The sequence below is a fragment of the Ursus arctos genome, unplaced genomic scaffold (assembly GCF_023065955.2).
Source record: "Ursus arctos isolate Adak ecotype North America unplaced genomic scaffold, UrsArc2.0 scaffold_11, whole genome shotgun sequence".
In the NCBI taxonomy this organism is placed as follows: domain Eukaryota; kingdom Metazoa; phylum Chordata; class Mammalia; order Carnivora; family Ursidae; genus Ursus; species Ursus arctos.
Genome location: NW_026622775.1, coordinates 2,956,440 through 2,983,711, shown reverse-complemented (window position 1 = coordinate 2,983,711; position 27,272 = coordinate 2,956,440). Strand labels below are relative to the sequence as shown.

Below are 27,272 nucleotides of genomic sequence, written 5' to 3'. Positions count from 1 at the left end.
GCAGCCACTGCAGAAAACATGGGAATTCCTCAAAAAGTTAAACATAGAATTATCACCTTTCCCAGCAATTCTAAGTTTATACCCAGAAGTAATGAAAGCATATTTCTACACAAAATATACATCAATGTTTATAGCAATCTAACACTACATATAATGACCTAAAAACAGAAACATCTAAAATGTCCATCAATTGATGAATGGACAAGAAAAACATGGCATATTCATAAAAATGGAATATTGTTTAGCCATAAAAGGAACTGAAGTAGTTATACAAACTATACAACATGATGAACCCTGAAAACATCATGCCCAGTGAAAGGGCTCAGACACGAAAGGCCACACCTATCGTATGATTCCATTTATGTGACATGTACTGGGTAGGCAATCCATAAGGACAGAAAGTAGATTAGTGATTTTCAGGGGCTATTGTCAAGGAGGAGGGGGGGTGTCAGCTAATGGGTACAGAACTGCTGCTTGTAGTGAGGAAAATATTCTGGAATTTGATAGTGGTGATGGTTGCACACATTATGAATATACTGAAAAACATTTAGCTGAACACTTTAAAAAGGTGAATTTTGTGGAGTGTGAATTACAGCTCGATACATTAAAAAAAAATAAAGTTGTATTATGTTGAAAAAAATTAACCGTTTAGTGAAGAATGACCCACATTCTAAAATGTAACTAACTTGGTGCTATGTTTTCTTAATTATTAGGAATTCAAAATGCTCTACATCATCCATTATTTTTTAAAAGATTTTATTTATTTGAGCGAGAGTGAGCGAGCATGCATGCGCCTGAGCAGGGGGAGGGGCAGAGAGAGAAACAGACTCCCCGCTGAGTGCAGAGCCCAACCAACCTACCGAGGGCTTGATTCCACCCGAGATCATGACCTGAGCAGAAATCAAGAGTCTAACACTTAACCAACTGAGCCACCCCAGTGCCCCAATAGTTCTGTGTCACTCATTATTTTATCAATTTCCTCAGTCTTGATCATTCATAGTTAATGTATTATTCAATATAATGATTATATTTTAAAGTATTTATATTTTTCTGACTTAGCCAATCATAACAGCAAGTATAGGCCACTTGATTTCTATACTAAATCATCAAATATCACTCCTGAGCCAGGATTAGTAATCAGACTGCTGAAACCTGAACAGCTCAGTGGAATTGTGAAATAACATTTGAGCAACTGATGCTTTTTGGCTAATTTTCCCTCTTCCAGGAATTTTGCCCTTCCTAGCAATATTATAATAATTGTTTGTATTTTTGAACACTCCTTTTGTGCCAAGCACTGTTCCAAATACTGCATGCATTAACCTATTTAATCTTCACAATGACTCAATGAAATAGGAATTTTTGCTACTCTCTTTTAACAGATGAAAATGATATACTAATAGGTTAGGTCACTGCCCACCGTTGCTTACTTAATAAATGACGGAGCTGACACTTAAACATAAGCATGTTCTCCCATGTTCTTAACCACTGAACCAGGTTTGCTCTCTGGCATTATATTTACATTTTGTTCTTAAGATATTGATCCTAAAAACTAGTGTTGTGGTTATTTTGAATGAATATTTTAGGATAATTAAAGGACATATTTTAAAAATTACTGTTATTATTTCAAAGTTATTATTTTTGGAAAATAATCCTTTATTATTAAAAAAAATAAACCATGGGGGGTGAGTAATCAAAGGGACAAAGAAGCCAAATCAAAAAAGCTCCCAAAGTCAGAGTGAGGACAATTTGAGCTATAAAGTAAATAGAGTAATATTGGATTATAACTTAAAGCATAAAATACATATCCGGGAGTCCATACCGTTATAAAAATGATTAAATAAAGAAATAAAAGGGGGGAGAAGAGGCAAATCTCCCATGCAGAATTCCAAATACTTTTAGGTACTTTTTGTCCCGCAAGCGGTTGAAGCATAACCCTCCCTACGTGTGGCCTGTGCATAATAATTTCCTAACAAAAGTATGGTATGAAAAGGGTGGGGGAAGAGTAACTTTTCAGTAAAGGAACCTAATAAACACTGCCTCAGTCAGGTGACCAAGGTTAACCTCATCAGTGATAAGTCATGTTGGGGCACGTACCCCAGTATAACATGGTGGGGAATGTCACTTCACCTACGTGTTTTTCCTCCGCCAAACTTATAACCCCCGTCTAACTGACCTTGAGGAAAAGTTCAGGGAAACTCTAATTGAGAGACATTCTACAAAATACTGGATCTGAACTCGAAAGCATCAAGTTCATCAAAAACAAGGAAAATTGATGAAACTACCACAGACTAGAGGAGGCTAAGGAGACATGACAACTAAATGTAAAGATCCTGTAATAGAAAAAGACATTAGGGAAGAGCTAGTGAAATTCTAAGAACCTGCAAAATTTAATTGGGTTACTTAGTTGTAATGAATATATCCTAAAAATGCAAAATATTAACAAAGGGGGAAAGTGGGTGCAAGGTATATAGGAACTTCACACTACTATCTTTGTAACTTTTCTGTAAATCTGAAACTATTTTTTAAAATATATTTACTTATTTTACTCATTTGAAAATTGTATAGCTTAAAATGTAGCAATGATTTGTACCAACTCTGGAAAACACTGTAGCTTATCTTGGCCCAGATCCATTTCCTATCAATTTCTCTCCTATATGCTTGTAGCTGTTCACCTAGACGCCTTAGTACTCATGGGTGGCCATGTGTTAACACGTGTTAACATTCTATTCAAGGAGATTACAAGTCTGCTGCTGTGCTTTCCCCCTTACCTTTTTTCCTGCCTGAAATTTAGAAATTTGACCGGCGCTGCAATAGGCATGTGTTGACCCTGAGAAAAATGTCCTAATGTCATCAAAGCCTCTTACCCATTAAAACTTGGCCCAAAATGAAGAAAATAACACTATCGTGTTTAAGTCACTGCTGTCAGGTCATAGTTGCTTGCCGCCAAACGAATTCCTGATTCACTTCTCCTGCTACTATCTCTTAGTAGTCTCTATTAACTTGAATACCCTAGCGTGGTTTCTTTTTTTAATTTGTTCATGTTCAAACTACCAAAGTCATGTAATAAATTCTATTTTCTCTAATCAAGGGCCTAGTTTTGGATACCCTAAACGTAGTAGGTGGTAGACAGATGGGAGAGGACAAATACTATGGCAGCCTTAGCGTGTTATTCACTACCAACAGATAATAGATGCATTTTACTGTGTGCTAACACTCAGCTACGACTCCAGACTCTACTGGGACTACCAAATTAACTATGTTTAGCATGAAAAAGGGCCCACCCATGAAACTACGATTTTCCTAAGTAAACATTAGCCATTTTTATGCATACTATGTTTTAATTAACTTCAGATGAATATATCTAAAATTGGCACACTAAGAAATATATCATAGTCATGGATATTTTTAACTGCAAGAACTTCTTACCAGTCATGATCAATTATGGCCCAGCTCCATAGGGAAGGTCTTAATTAAGAACTTGGAAAGTGTGTAATAATTTGGGTTTCGCATTTGATGTAATGACTAATGACTTTTAAATTCAATTTGTGATTCTAGAACATCCAAACCAATTTATAAAGGGCTGCATGACGGTGAAATAAATAAACCAAAGTGAAAGACTTTCATTAAAAATGAAATACCTATATACTAATGTGGTAGCCCTGGGGGTATTTGTATATTTTATGGCCTACATACAATTATATAATAGTAAGAGTGTATTTCTGAATATAAAATAATTATATTCTTTTTTAGGAGGTTGATAAATATTGACAATTACAAAATATAAAGTGTGTATGTGCATTTGTTTGTGTGAATTGTGTGTTTATACACACACACACGCACACACACACACACGAAAATTGAGCATGTCCATTTTCCTGAGGACCACAGGTGACCTTAATAAACATTTTCATGTTTACTTTTTTCTTTTTATTTGCTCCTTTCTTGTCTTATTTTTTCAGATTTATTTTTCTTCTTTTGGTTTACTTTCAGTATATTCATAGTAAATATTGCAATAAATCATGAATGACTGGTTTATAATCCTTGAAATAAACTCATTAAACCTTTTTTCATCTGAAAATCTTGAAGTGAATTCTCATCCTGGCACAAAAGGAACAAAAGCAAACAGTGAAAACAGAACAAATTATTCTGAAAATATCATGTATGATAATTATTTCATTGTGATAGAATAGAAATTAGACATTTGACAGCTTCTTGGATGAATTCCAGTGGCCAATAACAAACTGCGGAACAGTAAACACTTAGGCAATCTCTCTGATGCCCTTAGCTTGTTAAACCAAAAAGAAAGTTAATATATAGAAGGAACCAGTCTTTAATCTCATTCCTCCAATCCAACACAAAGACATATTTTAATAGCCACAAGAAAGCACATGCTTAGTCAGGGAAAATGTTTTCTGTTTGTTTCTTTTAATTTATTTTTCTTTGTCAACTTCTTTATTTTGACTTCACCTTGGCATTGTGGAATATGCTTTTGAAATTTCTCAATGAAAACTTACAGTTAAGATTTGAAAGGCAAAACAATAAAGCTTCTAGAAGAACATCTTCGTGGGACTGTGGAGTCGTTAAAAATTTAATAGGACATAAAAATGGAATGACCATAAAAATTTTTCAAAAATATGAGCACATGAAAGTGAACAATTTTTTATTTGTTAAAAGATGCCATTAAGAGAGAAAACTGGTCCCCCACAGATTGGAAGAAGCATATTTCTCATGCATTTTACCAGCCAAAGTTTTGTGTCAAGAATAAAAATAAAGCAATTTAAAAAGTGGAAAACAAAACACAAAGCAAAAGCAAACAAACAATAGAAAAAATGGAAACTAATCTTGAAAGGGCATTCCACCCAAATAAAAAGTTTATCAAAAAAAAGTTTATCAAATGATTAATGAACATCTAAAAAGCAGCTCAGTTTCTTTATTTGAGAAATTCATAGTAACCACTATGAAATACTATTACACCCCCACACACTTTTACTCAAACATACACACACAGTATAATGGTTAAAATTAAAAGGAGGTAAAATACTAAGTTCTGGCAAGGATACGGGAAAAAAGGATATTATATACTCAATTAATACAATCACTTTGAAAAAATTGTTGGTGCTATCAATTAAAATTGAACCAAAATATACCCTGTGACTCAAACTTCCACTTCCAAGTATGAATATGGATGGGCTTTGACAGCAAGTATTCCTTCAAATTAACTTTTTCAAAGTGATTTTTATAGCCTAGGATTTGTATATGCTGACTTACCTAATGACAAGGATGTAGCTGTATACTTCTATTGTGTGTCCCAAAATGAAGCCTATAATAAAATATTAAAACAATCACGACAGAATCTTAACGTACTACCACATAAAACACCAGAAATGTGTATTAAGTGTAGCCAAGACATGTACAAATTGTTCATAGTTTCACTATTTATAATAACTTAAAACTGGAAATAACACATACGTCCATCAGTGGAACAGATAAATAAATTGTGGTACATAGGATATCATAGGATATCATAGGATATTGTATGGCTATGAAAATGAACAAATTAACGTCATTCACAAGTGCTACATGTATTAACATAGATAACTCTTTTAATGAAAGATTCCAGATACACAAGAATACATAATCTATGTTAATTTCATTTTTGTAGCGCTCCAAACCAAGTAAAACTAATCTTTGGCATTAGAAATCAGAATATTGGTTAACTTTGGGATGAAGAATGAGGGTAATTATGGGGATAAATATGAAGGGAGCTTCTTAGTTCCTGATGTTCTATTTTTTTAACCTAAGTGCTAATTATTTATCTTTTTTCACTTTGCGGTAATTCTTGAGCTGTTCACTCATGAAACTGTACGTTTCTGTATAAATATCATACTTAAATAAAAAATTATTAAAAATGAAGTTATGATGCCTGCCCTAATTGGTTTTCCAGTTTCAAAGCACTGACACATTTATTTTACCTAATTTTTACAATATTTCATACAACTATGCAAGTTATATACATACTCCTAAAATTGAGATTTGGAGCTATTTTATAATTTCTTTATTATTAAATGTTTAGTACAAATTTTAAAAAGAAAAAAAGAGTTCAGATTTTTATTATTTTTGTGTGTGCCTGTGTGTGAGAGAGAAAGAGACAGAGAGACAGACAGGAAGAGAGAGAGAGAGTTCTTTTTCCAATTGTGCGGTAATATGTTGTGAAATTATTTCCAGGGTCAGACTTTTCAAAGCCTTTGCTTCAGTTATCAGAGCCAAAGTTAGTTTTTGGACACAAATGGCTTAATTACAATAATTGTTGGAGAAACACAGAATTTAATGCCGCTTGTAAATTTTTTTTAGAATGAAATTTTGTGACGAGATTAAATTTGGTCACCAATAACTCACTTTAAAACAATTAATATGGAATGTATATATCTTAAGGAAACAAAAGATCTTATAACAACTTAATTTGAAAAATCAGAAATTATATAAAACAAAACAAAACACGTAGGAGAATCATAGAACTTGATCTCACTTAGTCCAAACTTTCCATTAGACAAACGAGGCAACAGACCTAGACAGTATAAATTAATAACCAAGATCAGCTTGTTAATTGTGGATTAGGGATACCAATGCTCCTGCCATCTAGAGCACTGTTCTTTCCTGTTTCTCACTGGTCCTTTCAACATGCATGTACTGCAATGTATCCGTGGTTACAACAAACATTTAGACGTTAATTCCAATGACTTCTACTTTGCATGGTTCCCATAGAGTTTCAACCCCTGTGAAGAAAACAACAGCAACAACAAAAACATGCAAAGCACTGTGGTATTGTGAACCTAATCCAAGATTATATTTCTCTATATAACAAATCACCACATTGGCTATGGGCTCTTCATAACAGAATGAGTGAATGAATGAATGATTAATAGTGACAACTCATTCTAAAGTAAGATTCAAAGGCATCTCGTTATGGTGACTGGGAATAAATGTCCCTGACACACAGCTGCAGCGAGGACATCTATCCAATTACCAAAACCAATTTGCTTCTTTAAAAAAGAGAAATCAAGAATAATGTTTATATCTCTAAATTTTGTTTTAAAAAGATCAAATGGCGAGATACATTGCATTTGCCAGAGATTACTGAACATTTTTTTCCAAATATAAATTTACTGTTTCTTTAGTTTTAAAGATTTCTCTCTATGGCAAAAGTAAATTTTATTGTAGGCTTAGACAAAGTTTCAATCAAGTCATCATTACTGTCATGTCAGGTAGATGGTCCACACTTCCCTAAGTCTTTAAAAATAATCTTTTTCAAGCGCTGAATCCTTTCATTTAACAACTATTATTGGGTCATTATGATGTAGAAATCAGTATGCCACTTTTTTAAAGGACACAGCGGTCACTCTTTCAAAAGAGTTCTCAGCCACTATACAAGATGCACCACTCCTCTAGCTGGCAGTATATGATGTCTTACAACACGACCAGTCATGGGACACCTGGGTGGCTCAGCTGGGTAATCTTCTGCCTTCAGTTCAGGTCATGTCCTAGGGTCCAGGGATCTAGTTCCATATCGGGCTCCTTGCTCAGCAGGGAGCCTTATTCTCTCCCTGCTTGTGCTCTCTCTCTTGCTGACAAAAAAAAAATAAGTAAAATCTTAAAAACAACAATAACAAAAACCCAAGACCTGTCAACCACTATCAGGGAGCTAAGATTCTTCACAATCGTGATGAAATTTTCTAATACTTTGGCTTATTCACCTTTTCATAGCACTTCTCCAGGTAGATAGCAGCAGTGTGAAAATACACCTGTCCTATTAGAAAACTTCAAATTTAATTTCAAGCAACTTTCCTATCAAATGAGTACCGTGTCCAAGTAAATGTCAGGTATTCACACTGGCAAGTACGTTTTCCCAGTACATTCTATTCTATTATTCAGCATCCATGGGCCTTATGATAATTTTGTATTTAAAATCCATGTTAAATATTTTTTGAAAGTGTTGCGAGGTCATACTAGTTTTCATTCTGTTTTTAACTCTGCAGAAATATGAAGAATGTGAAGTTAGTTTTTTTAAGGTATTTGAAACATATTTCTTTTATAACAGCAGTAAGTTCTGGCTCTTGAAAGTGTTCTGTTGACATTTTCCATATCTGAAATGAAATTGTTGAACTCAAAGTTCATCGAAACTGTATTGCAGCTAAACACACTATAGGTAACATATTAAATCCATGGAATCCATTATACCCCAGGTGACCCAATATTAATGGTACTGAAACAGAAACCAAGCTGTTCCCAACTGTAGAGTAGAACAACTTTCAATGGTATTTCTTCAGTTGAATACTTATCTTGTAAGTTGATAAAAGGTTCATTCCTAAATTTCAGTCCTATGCTGTACATATATACTGCCTTGGAAAATCAAGGAAGTCCTGCTTTCATCCCTGATTTTTTAAAATACATCATTTTATTATTCCAAATTCGATGTCAAAATACAGAATTGTAAACAACAGCACCTGAAAATTACTTCTTATGTGGTCAGAAACTTTGTGGTGTGAGGATTCTGTTTACTGTATTTATCTTTGTGAGCATACACAGACATGCGTCAGCATCACGACGCTGGTTTCCACAGAGCACAGCAAGTTTCCCAACTTTCGGACTTATATACATTTTTCTAGATATAACAGGTATCCAAATTTGAAAATGTGACCCATAACTTGTTTAACATTGACAAATGTTTAATGTTTGTTGTCTGTCCTGTTTAATGTCTATTTATGTTTCATAACACATTTTAAACTACTGAAGAAAATGCCAAGTAAAAAAAAGTTTCCTTTATTGAAAACAGCTATAGCAGACTCAAAATTAAATATTTCAAAAATTCGTGGAAAGTTCTGGAAGACAGGCTAACAATTGAAATAGTGCATTTATAGCATTCTGATGTCAGAGTTTCAGGATAGATCTATATTTTCACTTTCTACATTTGATTTGCATGAGGATAGTCCAGAACCCTATTTCTTTGATCATTCTAATGCATGCATTATAAAGTTGTTGCAAAGATATTGCATATATTTTTTAATAGAATAATTATAAAAATAAAGAAGATGATCATGGGTAATATAACAGAAAGAATATGGAAGGGAGAATAAAATACACAGAACTAACAAATCAATAAAACTTTTCAAGCCTCAGTTTCCTAATTTTATAAAATTAGGAATACTAATATCTGTCATGGTCTCCCCATAGGGTTAGGTTATTACTGTGAAGGCAAATGTATCCAGATAATAAGAAGGCGCTTGGCAAACTGTAAAGTGCATTAAGCCTAAGACTTGAAGGCATCTGTTCAATTACATGAGAAAGCCTTTAGCCCATAAAGAAATAAATAGCTAGTGTGACATCTTCCTTGGCAATGAAATTTCTCCCCTAGGACTCTCCCTACTGGCTCAATTCCAGAAGACTGAGCAGAACTCTATGGGAAAATGCAGAACCAAATCTGACCTATTTCAAGGGCGGTGAGAGGCTGCATGGCACAGCAGGCTTTTAGAGGAAAACCTGCACTGGTGTCCTGGGGAGAGCAACGCTACAGTCCAAGGAAGAATCAAGACTCCCACATGCTCAGACAAACTGGGTCTGGGGAAGAAATGTTCATGACCAGATTAGCACTGGGTTATTGGGAAGAGTACACACCTCACTTCTCGGTCTGCTTTCTCTCATAAACTCTTGTGCCTATTAGTGCTAATATTTTCTTTCGCTCAGCTCTTTCTTCCTTTTTCTTTCTCATTTACTCCAAATGCAGACAGTTTAGCAAACTGCCAAAAAAGTTACTTCATTTTGGACCTAGGGTTATGGTTTTTAAATTAATATTTACTTTGGCCCACATTTCACTTTTGTTTATATTTTTCCCTGACAATCTAAGTTGTACTTGAAAAGAGTCATTTACAACACAGCATCTGAGGCTGGCCTCCAGGAAAAACAGGAATGAATCCTGACATCAGCAATAATCAGAAATGCCATGTAAAGGACTTTAGGGGAGCCTTTCGGAATTGATTCTAAGAGCCTCCTTATAAAATGTCTGATAGAAGAACAGTGAAACCTGAAGAGTTTTTCTTCTTATCCACTCCCCAACTTTTTTGTTGTTAAATAGTCTTTTTGATAAATAGACCTATAAGGGAAACTTCACAAGAAATTTGTGAAGAAGGTTGGAATCTCCAAGATGTTTACCTGCAGAGCTTGATGCCTGAGATCATTAATAAAAAATATGAATATCTTATGAATATTCAGGAGAATGTGAATGTGACAGAGTCCTGGGTGTTTCAGATCAATGGCTTTTTGCATGGTACTCACTGATGACTTTAGAAGTAAAAGAGCACTTTCTGGAGATTCTTCACAATAAATATTCTAATCTTCAAAGCACTCTCAAGCCTGTCTATCAAACAAATGTGTAAAAAGAGATCGTCAAATCAACAGAACTGTAGCATTAAATTTAATGGATTGCTTTTTGCTTAACGTTTCTGTAAAAGAGAAAAAAAAGTGCTTTCTTGCTGTAATCAGGGCCTATTTAACTTATTTGCTCAGAGAAACAGTTCAGTTGGACCCCAGAGGTACAAAACCCACACATGAAGTGTTCTGACCGCTCTGTTAAGCCTTTGGATTGTATTTCATCAGGCGGTTCTAGGCACTCTTGTTTCCACTTCTCAGCTCCTTTCTGACCACAGCTTCCTTTGGTCAACCCAGCTTCTCTCCCAATTTTCAATGACTGCTTATCAGCCAATCAGCTGAAGTCTCCAGGTTCACCCTCAGAGTCAGACTCTCCCACCTGGATGCATGAGGCCCTCCTCATCATCTCACCAACTCCTCCACCGAGGTCTGGATCATTCCCATGGGCAGTTTTCTCTTCATCTCTCCATATAAATTTGTAAGAGAAAACACAGACCTTCCACCCCCCACACACAAATTTACCAGGAGAAATCTGAATGAAGTCTGTATTTAATTTAACAATATTGTACCAATATTAACGACAATTTTGTGTAAGTATACCAAGGTTCTGTAAAATGGAACATTAGGAGAAGCTGAGGCAAGAGCACATAAGAATAATTTGTACTGTTTTTGCAACTCTTTTTCAAGTGTACCATTACTTCTAATTAGAAGATTTTTTAAAAAAATGTACCAGATGTTGCCATTTAACAAATATCTACCATCTATTTTTCCAAATTTTATATACTTTTTTCTGTTAATTCCTTAATTGTTCACCACTTCTATGTCAATCTTTGCTCAGAAGGTTTATTCTTTCTTCATAGAATACTTTGCTCAAAGTCCATACTAATCCTTAAGCATATGTTCCTTTAAAGATCCTGCTTTTATTTTTTTCTCATAGGGTCTACTGCCCCCAACGTACAGCATAGGAGCTATCCTATCAGGAATGAAAATTATTTTTTTCTTTCTTTACCCTAACTCCTGCTTATATTCCCTTACAAGGAAACCTTTAGTCTCATTCTACTTAGAGACCGTATTCTTGTATTCTGAGAATTTACATTTCATTACCCCTTCCTCTTCTAATTAATTTTCCAAAAGCAAGTTCTTTAATTGATCTGGAACTTTATACAGAATTATATATTTCTTAGAACTGTCTTCCTAACTCTCCCCATCAAGTTTAATAATTCTGTATTTCCTAGTCTAGATCTGCACTGTCTCACAGGGGAGGTCTCAGCTGCATAGAGCGATTCAGCACTTGAAATATGGCTAGTCCAGTAGTGAGGTGCTATACACGTAAAACATCAGCTTTCAAACACTTAGCATGAAAAACAGTATAAAACATCTTATTAAAATTTTGTATGGATTACATTTTGAAATGATAATAGGGACATATTAGATAAAATAAAATATGTTATTAAGCTTAATTTCACCTGTTTCTTTTCACATTTTTAAGGTGGCTTCTATAATGTTTAAAATGACAAATACTGCTTGCATTATATTTTTGTGGGACAATACTTCTGCAGATACGTATTTTCCTCCTTTACTTCCTAACCGTATTAAACGTGATTAACCATCTTCTTTCCATCCTTACTGTTCTTGGTATGGCTGCTCTACAATCCCCTGATCCCTATGCTACTTCTTTTCTTCTTCTCCTTCATCAACCCCTGACTCTCTTATCTCAACATCCAGCAGTTGGGATCAAATGCCTTGAACTTTCTATGCTGTAATTTATACATCAGCTTCCTTAAAGAGGACCTTTTTCCTAAGCTGTTGTGTTTTATTTTGCTTTTATCCTCAGTTATTCATAGGTAAAGATGCCCAAATCTCTGCTGGAATGTCACTTTATATCTCAGAGCATAACCTCATCTCTGGGGAAATTCCTTAGGCCATCTCCATTAGTGCATTCTGTATGGAACCCCAAATTTCAAGTACGTAATTCTGAATGTGGTAACTTTCCTGACAGGTACTGACTGATGTCACCATTTGCTGTTATCACGGCCATTTCCTATCGGGCATCTTCCAAATTATTTTTCCTGCCTTCCATCAGAATCTAGTCTTGAGTTCCTAGCACCTACCAGAGCTGACAGCCCATTCTATGGAGAGGAGAGTGGTCACTAGATGCTTTTTAAGTGGATAGAATTGATTCAAAAGGATGGAGGCTTTTCTTGGTATAGGTGGTGGGGTAGAGATGCTTTTGTTTAAGGAAAACAATTAACATTATCTTCTTAAAGGCTTATGTACCCAGGTTCTTTCTAATCTAATTCTTTAACACATTATCAAAAAATGAATTTACACACTCACTTTTTTGACTGGACAACACCTGTCTTCACAGCTGTCTAGTAGTTATTTTGTATCCTAGATATCTGTGGATAGAACTTATGATTCTATCGTATATTTCACATGTATGCTATTTAATTTTCATTGTATTATTTTTCACTTCATCTTTATCTAGCAATAGCTATAAACTGTTTCTAACATTAGTTCTTCTTTTTCCCTGTTTGCTTCCCCTCACTACCTGACATACCAAGAATTGTACAGGGTATGAGATTTTACCCTTTTCATTACTGTTTCATAGATAGTGGAAGAAAATTCCAGATTGCTATGTCAGAAACAAAGGACTTCACCACTTAAACTTCATTTTCATTTGTGTTTGGTTCTCCATGTCTTACAAGTTCCATGGGGAAGGACAATGCTGGTGGCCCTAAATGATGCATGCATACTCAGTGATTTGCATTAGAGAAGAACCCTGAACTTGGAGGATTAATGCTTTTTTCCCCCCAATTCCATTGAGAAATAATTGAGGTACATTACCGTATAAGTTTAAGTCATACAGAAGATGGTTGATTTATATACGCAGTTGACCCTTAATGCAGGGGTTATGGGTGCCAATTCACCACACGGTCAAAATCCACATAACTATTCATAGCCTACTGTTGAACAGAAGCCTTAATGATAAACTAAATTGACACATTTTATATATGTATTATACAACATATTTTTACAATAAAGTAAGCTAGAGAAAAGTAAATGCTAAAAAGAAAATCATAAAAAAGAGAAAATACATTTATAGTACTAACCTGTAAAAATCTACATATAAGTGGACCCTTGCAGTCTAAACCCATGTTGTTCAAGGGTCAACTGTATTGTGAAATTAATGATTACAATAGGTTCAGTTAACGTCCATCTTCTTATATAGATATAATAAAAAGAAAAATCTGATCTCTTCTATGAGTTTGGTGGTTTTGTTTGTTTTAGGTTCCACACATAAGCGAGATTGTATAGTATCTGTCCTTTGACTTATTTCACTGCACATAATGACTTCAAGGTCCATCCATGTTGTCACAAATGGCAAGATTTCATTCTTTTTTACAGCTCAGTAATATTCCATCATGCGTATATACATCACATCTTTATTCATTCATCTATCAATGGACATTCAGGTGTTTCCATGTCTTGGCTGTTGTAAATAATATTGCTATAAACATAAGAGTTCAGATATCTTTTCAAATTAGTGTTTTTGTTTTCTTCAGTGAGATTTCTGAATCATATGGTTGATCTATTTTTAACTTTCTAAGGAACTTCCGTACTGTTTTCCATAGTGGCTGTATCAGTTTATGTTCCCAACAGTGTACCAGGGCTCCCTTTTCTCCACATCCTCACCAACACTTGTTTCTTGTCTTTTTGATAATAGACATTCTGACAGGTGTGAAATAATATGGCATTTTGGTTTTGCTTTTGAGTTCCCTGATGGTTAGTAATATTGAGTATCTTTTTATGTATCTGTTAAATATCTGTATGTCTTCTTTGAAAATATATCTATTCAGGTTCTCTGTTTTTAATCAGATTAGGGTAATGTTTCTTCCTTCATCTTCTACCAACTCCTCCCTCCCTTAGGAAACCTCGGTAGTAGAAGTCACCTTCTATCAAATAGTTCTTTCTTTTGATTTTATTATTTATTTATCTATTTATCTATTTATTTGTTTGAGAGAGAGAGAGAGCAGGGGGAGAGGGACAAGCAGACTCCCTGCTGAACAAGGAGTCTGACTTGGGGCTCAATCCCAAGAGCCTGAGATAATGAAATCAAGAGTTGGATGCAAAAAGCTCTTTCTATTTAACAATTATGTGTGTTGCACTTTTCTGCTTGTTGAACAGCAAGCTCGTTTTCCTCCTCTTTGTTCTTCTCTGTCTGCCTATAGGGCAATTTCCATCTCTCCGTTTTGCAGGGTCAAAAGCTCAAAAACAGTACTATGGTGATTACACCCACTCCAGGGGCGACAAAAATAATGAGGAAGATGGTGGAGTTGATTCCTTCATCTAGTCCTTGAAAAATGACAGCAGCGTCTGCTGACAAGAGTTAAGTTGGCTAGAGGCCATGCAGCAGTAAGTTCCAGTGTGGTTCTGAGTTGCCTTCTGTGGCACTTCAACGTCAAAGGTCATGCCATTCCAGGTACGACAAGGCTGGAGTTGCGTGTACCTTCGCAGGCAAGCATCTGCTCCATCCCTTTCACTCATGTCTGCTTGCCAGGGCAACCAGATTCATCTTGGCTTATATAAGACATGGAGTTAGAGCACAGTGAATGTTTTCTCCCACCATGATGAATAAAGTCAGTTTCATAGCTAAAAGCCAATTTTGAGTTATATAAACTTCAATCTTAAAAATAGTTTTTTATATTCATTAAGCAACGAGTTGACTTAGCACCTACCTTGTTCAATATCTGATCCAGGTCCTAGTAAATTAAGAAAATGAGTAAAATAAAGTATATGGTCTCAGTAGGACTTAAAATCTTCTGGGCTCATTTAGAAGGCTCAACATATAGTTTTCTTATATAATTCATTATTTCCACCTTAGTAACAATGTCCTTCCACCTACTCCATCTCAAAATTATTCCATGGTTCTTCTTTTATACTGGTTAATGGAGGTAATGGAACTAACCTTTATAGAGTGTAAATGCTTTCTGTGTTTTATCACTGTTGATCTTTATTTGTATTAAGATTTTTATCCTTATTATATAACCAAGTCTATTGATATTAAAAAAAACCAGATGTCACACAAAATATTTAAATGGAAAAAATATTATGTATACCTAGGTCCAGCTGACTCCAATGCCCACATTTTCCTGTTACTAAGCTTTTTCTCTGTATGACATCTGTCTTGGGTAAATGTAACTACAATCTCTTAAAAAGCACATGGCCCCCGAGAAATTATGTAAACCAGAAAAGATACTTTATTATTTAATTTTTGATGTTCACTTTGTACCTAATATTTATTAGATTTTATGCCTGCTTCCTATTTGGTCCTCTACTATTTCATCCAGTCTCTAGCCAAATTAGTCTCTATTTCTTCTCTATGATTTTTAAATGTATATGTTGCAGTATTAATGAATAACCATAAAATATTTCCTTATTTCACCATACTCGTGAACCATGAATGCCTTGAGAGTAGAAAATGAACTCACATTAAACATGAAGCCTGGGGCAAACGAGCCCTCAAAAAATAATCAGTGATGGAGACTAATTATATGATGCTTATCTTCTTACAAGTGAAAAATTATTTCTATATTATTCTTTTGCCATGTAAGCAAGACCATTGCAATTTGTATGAATGTGCAGAGGCTTTGGGTGAGTAGTTCCCCTGATGATTTCTTTCTGGTATCTCAGATGCACTTTCTGGACTTTTTTAGACGCAAACAGGTGGATAAAATTATTTCTCCAGACTCTTCGAACTTCCTGAGGAATCTATGTCGAATGTCTCTCACATTAGCACCTATAACAGAGCTCCTGGTTAAGAGAGAGTTAACACACATCCCTCACACCTGGTTTCCGTCTGGGCTGTGACAGTAATTACAGGTCTCTAGCCAAAGATAACATCTAAAGTTGGACAGATGCTTAGTTCCTCCAATGTTGAAATGAAATATTACTTTTCAACCATGATAGTCCCTGATACCATCCCAATCCTCTTTTCGCTGAAATGTCATAGCCAGCAGGAGAGTATTAGGAAAAATGGATGTACTGTCTGACTCGATACTGCGTCTACCACATGACGTTGTCAGTATTCTCAGAAACACTCACACTCTTAGGAAAATAGTAACGTGTGGCCTGTTTACAAACGAAACTCAAAGTGTCTCTTGTGTTTCTATAAACCTGGAACATGAATCATCTTATGTGTTACATATATTTAAGAAAGAGACAGTACGAGCTCTATTTCCTATAGACAAAGACATGGTGCCTTACGGAGTTACTGTAGAATTGTCAGGCGTGATATTGGTATTATTATATTTGGAAACAGTCATAATCTATTAGATACATATAATGAAGCATTTCTACTTGAGTAACGTGAATCCAGGATTTTCTGTAAAATAATTGAAAACAAATACAGCACATGATGGGGGCAACAAGCAAAACAAAAAACGGCAGAAAACGTATCATTGTTGAAGCTACGAGAAGATAAATGGTTGTCCATTGTGCCCCTTTCTCTACTTTTCTGTAGATTTTAAATATTCCAAAATTAAAAGTTAAAAAACGTTTTCTCCTCCCATAGAGAAAAAGTTAGTTTCACAGCTAAAAGTCAGTGCGAGATATATAAACCTCAAATGCAACTGAAGCGTTTGTTTCATAATTCTTTCCTATTCGCTTGCTTATTTTTTTTATTAACTTGACTAATTGTTAGATCAAAGCATAAAACACAGTCTCTAAGAATTCTTTAAAGTCTAACAGCTAGATGAAAAGAATGGAAGGGATGTAAAATAGTTTCTTCTGCAACATTATACTGCGTGAAAGAGCCCCTCCCACCCCCATGGCGTTTCTTTCCACAGACTTTTGTCATTGAAAGATTCCTCCAAAACACTGCTAGTCCCCATGCGTTGTCTCAGCCTTTGTCTTTAATCTTTGTTTCCTGTCAAGTCAGGATCCATCTTAGCAACCAATCCCTCTTTCACAAATTTAACCTCTCAGGAGTGTTTATTGGAACCAGTTCCTCAAGGAGAAATGCAAAAGGAGCTTGCTTCTCCCGAATAGATATTTCTTGCTGCAGGATTTCTGTCTGCTACTTTGTGCTGACCGCCCTGTTTGACTGACCTTTAATTTCCTGTATTGCTCTCCTCTCTGCCAGCAATAATCTACCGATTCCTCTAGGCTAGGTTTTGATTTCGGCCTTCTGCTCATGCTTCAACTTCAGATAAACTGTCTGGTTCAAGACTCCTTTCTAGCTCAGATGTCCAGTTTCCCGGCATTTAGCTCTACCAGGCCGTTCTGACACTTACTTGTTCTTACCTACATGTTGCCGGTTTGCTCCTCGTCCCTGCTCACATCCGTGACTGCACGGCTCTCCTGAGGTGACATATTCAGACGGAGGTGTTGGTGTTTTGGGGAAATGGAATCCACCAATTTCTGTGGAGAACATTGCTTCATGTGGCTTTTTATATGAAACAATCACATACACCACATTCATGCAAACACATACATAATTTCCTATTATATGCCATTCGATAACAGTGAAATTGTAATACACATGAATACTACAGACACCTTCACAGTATGTTGACTCTTCTGCGTCTGAAATGTGTATCACCACCCCTTCAGTTAAGATAAATTCTTAACATTTTCAGGTTTTCCTGAAATGAGTCTAAGGAACAACTCATTTCATATCATTTCATATCTAAGACTGTAGTCAATGTGGAGAAAAAAAGATAAAAAATGCAGTATTTCTTGAAAAAAAGAACAAAAAACTTATTCAGTAGACGATTTCTCCAGGAGGTATTTGCAGGTCTTAATAAATTATTTAAAATACAGTATATAGTACATAATGATGTTTGTTAAAAATAAAGACTATTTATATACTGTGAATATATCCCTTTTTTGAGTTTATATTTTATATAAACTTTTAGTTATTTATTTAATTTACTTTTTTTAAGAGAGGGAGAGGGGAGGGGCAGGTGGAGAGGGAGAGAGAGAATCTTAAGCAGGCTCCACACCCAGCTCAAAGCCCTATGTGGGGCTGGATCTCACAACCCTGAGATCATGACCTGAGCTGAAACCAAGAGTAGGAGGCTTAACTAACTGAGTCACCCAGACGCCCCTAGACTTTTAAAATTAAAAACTTTTCAGTGAAGGAAGTACATGGAAAAAACATCAGAGAGCATAAAATAATGTAACAAAAGTAAAACAGATATATTAAATTATGACAATCTTAAATTGGATAAAGCTCATCTATTAAAATATTTCAAAATAGATCAAAACACAAAAACACAATATTATATCTATTTTCAAAAGTGATATTGGCTCATAATTTGTCCACGTGTAGGACATGCTTGCCAGTTTGGGTCATTCAGCATCCATTTCCCCTTTCAAATTGAGCCACAAATTCCTTCCTTACTCCCCAGTAAATGATCTATACTTGTACAAATGATACTACCTTCTAGGATTTAAGTACTGAAATCATTATGCAAGGATAGACGGAAAATCTGTAGTTCATACAATTCGGTGCAGCACCCAGTCTGTACTGTTACAAAGCTCTTCCTGGAGTTCGTGCTTCTTCCATCTCCCAGAATTCCATGGTTTCAATCCATTTTTTGACTTTGTTCTCTCACCTTTCTTACAATTCTATAAACTCTCAGTGTTTCGTTCTATAAACTCCCTTATGGTTTCAACAAATTTGCTTCTTGCTTAAGTTTGTCAAAATCAGTTTTGTGTGTTTGCAAAGAAAGACTCCAATTAATATAGATAATGATACAAGAAAAAGAACTAATCACAGACACTTGGAGAGTTATAGGGTATTTGGGACTGTGCTGTTGAGATGGGCTAGAAGAGAAATAATGTCACACAAATGTATACACGTAAACATGCATACATACACAGATAGAGAGGGAGGTATACCTTTGGCTATAGATACAGACATACACATATATATTGTGTCCTAGGATGGAAAATTGGGAGGCCTATGAGAAAATAGCCAATTCAAGTATTAACTTAATATCACCTCGAACACAGTCTCCCTGAGAGCAAGTCACTGGTGCCATAAAACATTTCGGAGGGCATGGGGATTTGGGCACCTTGTGGTAGGGTGACTCATCTCCATGGCAATGCAAAAGAATGCCACGCTTAAAACTCCAAATTAAAGAATAAACTGATGCTCATAAAAGACTAAGAATTCAACTGATTCTGTAGTTTAGTAACATACAACTTAATTGTTCGTTTGCTTTTCATTTACGGCCGTAAGACAATGATCATGAAGATGGAAAGGAAGGAGTGACTCACCCGTTCTTCTCCTATGAAGCACTCTGCACTGACTGCCACTGCCTAAGGGGGCTCTTTCTCACTGGCTTAAAAAAAAAGCTGTTATTTCCTTGCCTGAGGAAGCTCTTTTAGAAGAGGTAGTTAATAATTCCTCTCATGCCTTAGCCCACCATTATTACACAAGTAACTAGAACCAGACTCCAGAATACCTCAGGGTATCATATGTAGGATCAAATTTGTGTAGAGAAGACTAACAAACCAGAAAAATGGCAAGAATTTGCCGATTTATATGTCAAAATTTGTTATTTTGAACTTTGAGGGTATATGACTAAGGAAGGCACAGCTGAATTTAGATTGGTCTAAATTTGTTAAAATCGAAGTACTTACCAGAAAATATATTTATAACTTGTCATCTGAAACACCTAATATGTTCCTCAACTTTATTAGTATGTTTAATAAACCTGGACCTAACATTGACACTCTAAAGGAATTTGACATGTCAGAAATCCTTGGGCAAATAAGAAAAATGGAGTTTTGCTGCTACCATTCACAAATATCTCATTTTTTCCCTTAACATTGTCCTTAAAGGACGTTTTTGTTAAAAACGTTTGTTAAAAAACAAAAACAAAAACCTCCCTTTTTAAAAATGTTGTGACAGACATTCGTATGGGTAGTATCAGTAACCATAAAAGTCAAATTTGTTGACTGTCTCCCCAAGCTTAGAGTCTTCGTGAAAGACATTAGAGTTAAAACAGGCTCCATAATCTCAGTAGAAATAAAAAAAACCCTGTAGAGGAAGAGTCTAGGGCATGACACCAGAAGGAAGGTGTCGGAGATGACTGTAACGCCTGCCAGTGAGTAGAATAGTTTGATTTGCATAAATCTCTGGTGGTGGTTAATTAATCATGAAGTCCTTGAAAATGAATCACAGATGTAAAATATTAAGGTTTTATTTAGTTTATATGACAAAAAATTCAATTTTAAAATTTTAATTTAAAAAAGAGAAAAGAAAAATTTAATCTGGGAACAGAGGACTGATGTTAACTACCCCAAAAGGGAAGGTAAAAACAAAAACAAAAGTGAGAAGTTGGCACTGATTCTTTTTTGCCATGGGAAAATTTGTAAAGATTTGACAAAGAACTTAGGTTTTAATGATTTTAAGACACAATTCAGAAAAAAAGAAACTCTGAATGCCCAATAAATACATGCCTTGATAACCAATCCCACTTGTAATTATGAAAGTGCAAGGTAAAACAGAACTGAGATAGTTTGGTACATATCAGAAAAGTCTGACAATACTAAGGCTTATATACTGTTTTTGTGTTGTAAATGTATACAAACATATTGAAGAACTATTAATATTACTTAATAAAGCTAGAGCTAGATTTTCCCTAAAATCTAGAAATTCTACTTCTAGGTATGCAGAGAACTATGTATACAAAAGACATATACAAGAATGTTCATGATAATATTGACTGTATAGACACAAAATTGGAAATGACCTAAATGTCCATCAAAAGTGGAAGACGAATTATGGTAAATTCATACAATCATTGAAATGAATTAAATAGAGCTATCTCTACCCATATAGATAAATACAAAAAATGTGACATTGGGCTGAAGAAACATGTTACTTAAGGATACAGAAGGTATGATCCCTTTTAGATGAGGTTTAAAACATAAAAACTAGTATTTATTGATGCTATACTGATAGAAAAACTTGTGGACTTAATCTCTTAGATACTAAAAGTTCTAAGCTATTTGATCAAGAGTATCAGAAATAGTTTAAAAAGTTTTTATAAATATATCAAGGGGCTTAACAGTGAGAAGAAACTCTCCCACTTTGACATCTTTGGTTTCTAAATCCACGACTAGGAGAAAAATACCACTGTATACATTGGTCACTAATTATACACATGTACTGCATTTTGTGCCCCAGTCATGGAACTGAGTGCTACGCCATTTCCTGATGCTATAAAATGCTATAAATGCTTTTAGACCTAAAAGCATCTAATCAAATCGGAACATCCCATGTTATATTACTACAGTATATCAGCTATTTTGCAAGTCTACATCAGCTAATACTTGCAGACATATAGTAATTAGGGACAACAAACCCAAGTCTAGAACAATTACTTCTGGGGCACCTGGGTGGCTCAGTCGTTAAGGGTCTGCCTTTGGCTCAGGGCGTGATCCTGGTGTTCTGGGATCGAGCCCTGCATCGGGCTCCTCTGCTGGGAGCCTGCTTCTTCTTCTCCCACTCCCCCTGCTTGTAAGTTCCCTCTCTCGCTGGCTGTCTCTCTCTCTCTCTCTCTCAAATAAATAAATAAAATAAAATAAAAAAAGAACAATTACTTCCAACAAGAACAAATCTTTGTTTTCCTTTCAAGATAAAAATGGAGAATAATTAACTTGAAACAGGTAATTGACAACTGCCCTCAAGATATGATCTCACCAAATATCACCACCAAAACTGATGCTTCCACAAAGCCTTCCTTATCTCTTATCTTAGGTTAGTACCCCAAAATGTGTTCCTATAGCCACTGATAGCTTCCATATTGTAGCATTTGTCATGTCTTATTATAACTATGGTTAGTGTCTATTGTTACCATGAGACTAAGCTCCACTGAGGATAAGAATTTTACCTTGTTTAGGGGCGCCTGGGTGGCTTGGTCGTTAAGCTTCCGCCTGCGGCTCAGGGTGTGATCCTGGAGTCCTGGGATCGAGCCCCGCATCAGGCTCCTCCGCTGGGAGCCTGCTTCTTCCTCTCCCACTCCCCCTGCTTGTGTTCCTTCTCTCGCTGGCTGTCTCTCTCTCTGTCAAATAAATAAATAAATAAATAAATAAATAAATAAATAAGAATTTTACCTTGTTTACCACTGAAGCCTCAATTCCTTGGACAATGTCTGGCATGTGGTAGCTGCTCAGAAATACTGTTGAAGGAATGAATAGTCACCCAAGAACTGATGGATACTAATGAAATATTTGTGTGAAAATGTGATGCACGTGAAGTTTATATTTCCAATGAACAAAGGAAGGATTCTTACGCAATAATAATAGTTGACATAATAGAGTTTACTCTTTTCCAGGCACTGTTTTAAGTCTCATTTAAGAGTCACTCAAGGATCTCATATTATTTTTGTCCTCAGAAAGTTTAAGTACCTCCTCTTTTGAAGCACATTTGTTCCACAGACATATTTCGGGGGTCTCCTTAACACAATTTAAAAATTTTTGGATACAATTAGACAAGATGTAAGAAGTTCAGGATACATCCAACTGCAACCACCCATTGAGTTTCACTTGCCAGCTTGAGTGTGTGTGTGTGTGTGAGTGTGTGTGTGTGTGTGTGCATGTTTTTTTTTTTTGTCATCTGCATGGTCCCTGAAAGCATTTAAATTAGTCACCCATGCCATAACAAGTAAATGCAATTATTACTTCTTTCTACTCACATGGTAATAATTTTCCAGCTTTGTGCAAGTAGGTGAGTGACTACATGTAGTGTTCCCTGGTGGATTAGAAGCAGAAGAACTATCTGATTTTCTGTGTCCCTGAGGGAGCCAATTAAGTAGGGTTTTTTTGAGTATAGTTTAAATTACTAAATATGGGGGTAGGGGGTTCTAGAGGTCAGCCTGAATTGAGTGCGATAAAATTTCAATCATTCGGAAGCATGTCAAATAGATTAGTAGGGTAAGACAGCTGAGGGTTTTGCTTGGAAACTGCTAAACCTTACAGAAATTAGATATTCCTAAAGAAAGATAAACACTCACCAAATTGGTCTAAGAACAATAGTTTGTCATAAACTCAGTGGAATGATTTTGAGTTTAGTAATTTTTCTCCAGCAAGCTCCTGGTGGCTGAGTGCAGAAAAAGAAACTATGGCAAATATTATACCACAGTGCAAGGCAAAGTCTTAGGAGATTTTATTAATACCTGGTATTGCTCATACTGTGGGAAGTCAAGCAACGATCCGTTCAAATCCTTATTTGAAAGAGAAAGCTTAACAGCACCAATAATTATATAATTTCCCAAGTTCCCTCTCAGTGCTTCTACTTTGCCCCAAACCTAATAAATTTACCTATCCACATCATACTCAGATGAGAGTGGTGGAGAGGCAGAGGGAAACACAACTAGGAAAATAACTGTTTTCTCCTGTGAACTCATGTCACCTGTGTGTTGGCACACCAAAGAGTCTCAGCGATACTAGACCTCTGGTACTTAGGTTTCTGAGTATGCGCAGCATCATCAGGTGAGTCAGCCAAACCTAGGATTACCTAGACCACAGATCAGGGGTGACTCCATTAACTAGATAAAATGTAGTCTTAGGAACCACACATCACCCAACTCTGAAGCAACCCAGACTCTGGACACTAGAATATTCCCCCAATACTTTTGAAGGCATCCTAACACCCATATCTGCCTGAAAAGTCCTAGGCACACTTCAGGTCACAATTCAAATGCCCTTTTCTCATAAGACCTTCGCAATGCAGTTCATTATAATTTGCCTTTCAAGACTTCAGTTTTACCTCTAGTATAGCATTCATTGCCATCTTTTCTGTACACGTTGTTTGTATCTGGGTCCTCAACCAGGCTGTAGCTTCTGAAAGAGAAAGATCAGTTTTGAATACAGTTTCTCATTGAATAAAATGGAGTTCATAGAGTCATGAGGCTCTTCAGTTTGGACAACTATAGCATTTCATACTCTTTCACTCTGTTCTAGTTAAAAGTTCCTCATTATACTCTGGGCCTGAACCAACCTCAATGTTAGGATCTGATAGCTGGCCAATGAAGAAGAAGAAAAAGATCTAAGTGTTCAGTTTTGCTCCTTGCCTGTATCTTGAAGTGGGTCTCATTATTATCATCCCTTCCCTTTAATAATAGAGGTGGTTAATAAAGTGCACTGAGATAAACTGTTCACATGGGAGAGGGCTTCAAATTGGGGAGGGTAATCTCCAAACAGGATACAAGAGAAACTGCATTATACAAAATATCATCACACTCAAGAAGTATATATCAGGAAGAAAGTTATTAAAGAGCATAGGTGAGCTCAGTTAACATCTACATTTATTTTTGGACCTGCTCAAGAAAAGTAAATAAACAGAAATGAGATTCCCCTAAATTGGAAGATTCCAATATTCTAATGACTTAGAAAAAAACACTAACTAAAAACTCTGGAATCTTTTTCATTTCTAAATAGATACTCAGATTTCCCCTTGTTTGTAAGTCTTCAAAGATAGAGCAGATTTACATAATGAATGTGTTTTCCAAAAGAACATTTTATGGGATGAATCCATTTCTTGTTTCTAAATTTAAAACTGTCTATGGGGAGGAAAGCATGAATTCTAATACTATAAAATTATAAAGTGTTATATAAAAATGATAAGGATACATAATTAACAAAAAAGGGCTAATTCTGAAATAACAAGCTTTCTACTCTAACAAGAAACTCAAATACCTAAAGCTTTAACTCAGATATCCTGTCAAAATTCAATTCATGATTGTACTAGAAAGATGGGAATCTGGATAATGAGCATGGTAATAAGCTTATTATTGGTGTTGAAATATTATATTTTTAATTATGAGATTTAATTAAGAGATCTCCTTGTTAATTTAAGTTAAATTTTTCCACCATACATTTATGGGTAGTAATCAAAAACCGATATGGATTTAAGATGTTTAAAATCCTGAAACATAAGGCAGCATATTTCACTAGAGGAAAGTCGTCTTCCACTTCACTCCCCACCCCACCCCCCCCACAAAAAAACCTCTCTTCCAGAAATGAACCTACTAACACCTGCTAGTTTAATTTTGGTTTATCATCACAACTAAAATGTTAAACTAAAAAGTTAAACCTAAGTACCCATCCCTTCCAAAATCATTACGGTGTCAACTGTCCTCTAAATAAATCATACAACTATTTTATAGGTTTTAATGACCAGACGTACTTTGCTTCCTCAATCATCTGATAGCGTAAGACACATCTATTACCTTTTCCAGAGAAAAATTAATTGTTTTTCTCCTTTTCATTCTTTCTGAAGCTCATGGGAGCCTGTTCACACTAAGCAGCTGGAACAGAACTTTTCTGTGTTTATTTGAATCAATCAACTGGAGGTCAATTATACAGCAGTAAAATTGACCAAGACCCAGGAGCATAGGTTGAAATTCAGCTAATAAGTTCAACCTACATCATCACCGCTATTGTCTTATGATCATCTCGGTGCTAAATTGTAGATTCAAACACATGTTGCTATGCAAAGCTATCTCTTCTCAAAATTCAAAGACTCCCGTCAGAGTTTTATCCTGTATGCTACTTCCTCTCATCTCCTCCAATTTATTATTTTCAATTTTATTGTGGTAAGAACACAACATGAGATCTACTTTGAACAGATTTTTTTAAGTGTACCATATATTATCGATACCTCTACACACAGCAGGTACTGTACAGCAGGTGTCTGGAATTTGCTCATCGTTGTAACTGAAATTTCATACTTATTGTTAGCAACTCTCCCTTGCCCCCTCCCTCCATCCTCTGGCATCCACAGTTCTATTCTTTGCTTCCTTGAATTTGACTCTTTCAGACACCATATATACATAGAATCATGCAGTATTTGTCCTTCTGTGAGTGGCTTATTTTTCTTAGTATAATGCCTCCAAGTTTCATTCATGTTGTCACATATTGCAGGATTTCCTTCTTTTTAAGAATGAATAGGATCCCATTGTATATATACCACATTTTTTATTCATTCATCTGTTGATGGACATTTAGGTTGTTGCCACATTTTGGCTATTGTGAATAGTGCTGCAGTGAATGTGGGAGTACTAATACCTCTTTAAGATCCTGATTTCAGTTCTTTTCAATGAATACCCAGAAGTGGGATTGCTGGGTCATGGTAGTTCTATTTTTAAATTTTTGAGGAAACTCCATATCATTTCCTGCAGCAGTTGCACCATTTTGCATTTCCAAAAGTGTACAAGGGTTTCAATCTCTCCACAACCTTACCTATTTGTCTTTTTTTCTTTCTTTCTTTCTTTCTTTCTTCTTCTTCTTCTTTTTTTTTTTAGATAATGGCCATCCTATCTGGTGTGAGGTGACATCTCATTGTGGTTTTGAATTCATTTCCCTGAGGATTAGTGACATTGAGCATTTTTTGAGATACCTGTTGGCCATTTGTATGTCTTCTTTGGAGAAATGTCTATCCACATCTTTAGCCCATTTTTAAATTTGATTATTAGTGTTTTGTTGTTGAGTTGTAGCAGTTCCTTGAATATTTTGGAAATTAACCTCTTAACAGATATATAGATTGCAAATATTTTTTCCCATTCTGTATGTTGCCTTTTCATTCTATTGTTTCCTTTGCTGTGTAGATGCTTTGTAGTTTGGCATAGTCCCATTTGTCTACTTTTGTCATCTCTTCCATTCTGAAAACAAAATAAAGATGCACTATAGCTTCTGACTAACCATTCAGGTAAAGAATATGGGATAACCAGGTCATCACCTCTTTATTTCATTCATTGTTTATTTATTGAGTACCCATAGGGTGCCAGGCACTGCTCTAGACGCCAGGGCTAATGGTATAAAGGACAGACTCT

General features: G+C 35.5%; 1 long non-coding RNA gene across 1 annotated transcript in view; it reads right to left on the bottom strand.

Annotated features, from left to right (window-relative positions):
- Positions 1-12,615: 12,615 nt before the first annotated feature.
- LOC123001073 (uncharacterized) overlaps positions 12,616-27,272 on the bottom strand; it is a 33,663-nt gene continuing 19,006 nt past the window's right edge. The window contains exons 2-5 of the long non-coding RNA XR_007188006.2: positions 26,683-27,101; positions 24,209-24,282; positions 22,332-22,502; positions 12,616-17,841 (exon numbers count right to left, since the gene is read on the bottom strand). This is a non-coding gene — a long non-coding RNA (uncharacterized LOC123001073). The remainder of the gene's footprint in view (positions 17,842-22,331; positions 22,503-24,208; positions 24,283-26,682; positions 27,102-27,272) is intronic.